The sequence below is a fragment of the Athene cunicularia genome (assembly GCF_003259725.1).
Source record: "Athene cunicularia isolate RWA chromosome 2 unlocalized genomic scaffold, athCun1 chr2_part1, whole genome shotgun sequence".
Classification (NCBI taxonomy): domain Eukaryota; kingdom Metazoa; phylum Chordata; class Aves; order Strigiformes; family Strigidae; genus Athene; species Athene cunicularia.
In genome coordinates this window covers 61,262,136-61,263,792 of record NW_020799095.1, presented here as the reverse complement: position 1 = coordinate 61,263,792, position 1,657 = coordinate 61,262,136, and positions in this window count along the sequence as shown.

Below are 1,657 nucleotides of genomic sequence, written 5' to 3'. Positions count from 1 at the left end.
CCGATCCCTGGGAGAGGGATTGAGATCAGAACTTCTTTTCATCCCATGCAGATGAAAAATATTGAAGACTTGTGGTGTTTGCATGAAGTGGAAAATCCCTGCTGGGGCCAGCCTTTGCACACCAAAGACCGTTCCTGGCTGCTGCGCTGACTGGGTATAAGCTGCAGCCGATTTTCGCCTCCGCAGCCCCGCACCGCGCTGCGCGAGAAGTCCGCGGGGACCTCACGGCCACTGCTGGTAACTAAGAAGTGTGGGACACGTCAGTGCAAAGCTGGGACATTCCTGCCTTGCACGGCCATCCAGGAGATGGCACTGTTAAACTACTGAGCCTTGCCACTAGGTCTTTTTTTTTTCCCTCCTACCTCCCCCCAGTAATCTTTTTTCCTGCCTCGAGGACGGCGATACACCATTGCAAAAACTTGGCCAAAATTAAAAAAAAGCGCGCCTTAGACGATGACTTTATGATTACACGAGTGTTTCTCTCTCGCATCAAGATTTTAAAGGGCTGGCTAGCTAAGATGGAGATGTTTACTCGATGTAAGGTGATGTTATACAACTTTCTCCCTCCAGCGACTGCCGGAACTGTTTCGTTTTAACCCTCTGCCACCTGGACCCAGCCCATTCAAAGTCCCTTTTCTCAATTCTTTTCAACAGCCTACACCCTTAACGCACAGCAATGCAGAACACCTACTGAGCTCCAACCCAGCAGGCAAACAATGAAAGCGCTTTATCACAAGGGACACGTTATCGCCCCAACTCCCGCTCCCTGAGCAAACAGCAGCGATGGCCAGGGACAGGAGCACCCCTCTGCCCACTGCCCAGCCTACTGGACAGCAAAATGGCACAGGCCTACCCTCCTCAGCAGCTTGCACTGAGATCTGCTGAACCGAGGGGACATACTCTCTTTCCTGCTGAGGCTCAATGGGTTGGTAATCCCAAGGGAGGAGGCAGCGATGCTGCAAGGTTTGCCAGAACTCATCTGTCGGCACTTTCATGTCCCAGCAAGGCCCCACGGGAGCACGGCTTGTTCACTGAAGGGAGGTGACCGGACAAGCTGCTGCAGTTCACAACACTGCCTGAACTTTATTCCAGATTCACAGAGTCAAAGGTGGGAAAAACATTGCCAAGATGCCCTGAAATTATCTCCACTCACACTTTGATAATGCAAGACACCCCCCATTTGCAACACTCACTGAAGTGCAGAGCCCCATCATCCAGGAATTACTGCTATTCCTGCAACCATTTCATTGTTTGCAGGAGAACGTTGACAACGAGAACATAGTTGCTGGATTTTTACTTCTCAAACTTGTTTAGCAGCAGTGGAAGCAACAAGTCAAAAGAAACTAGCCAGCCATGACCTGCTAGCTCTCCCAAAGCTGCATCTGGCCGTGGTTGGAGGGAAACCAGTGGTCAGAGGCTCAGCATGGGAACTGCTCACCTACACCAATTCTGCTTTCAGGACTACAAGAAGTTCACAGATGAGTGCTGCTCCCTTGAGCAAGGAGGTCCACAACTGCTCAGCCTTCCTTTTTCAAATAACAGCCCAGATGAGTCATAGCAAAGATTGCAGTGTCTGTGTCTTTTTTTAGCAATTTAATAGTTCTCATGGCCACTTTTTTCCTCCCTGAAACTTAGCCTTTCTCTACCGCAACTGTAG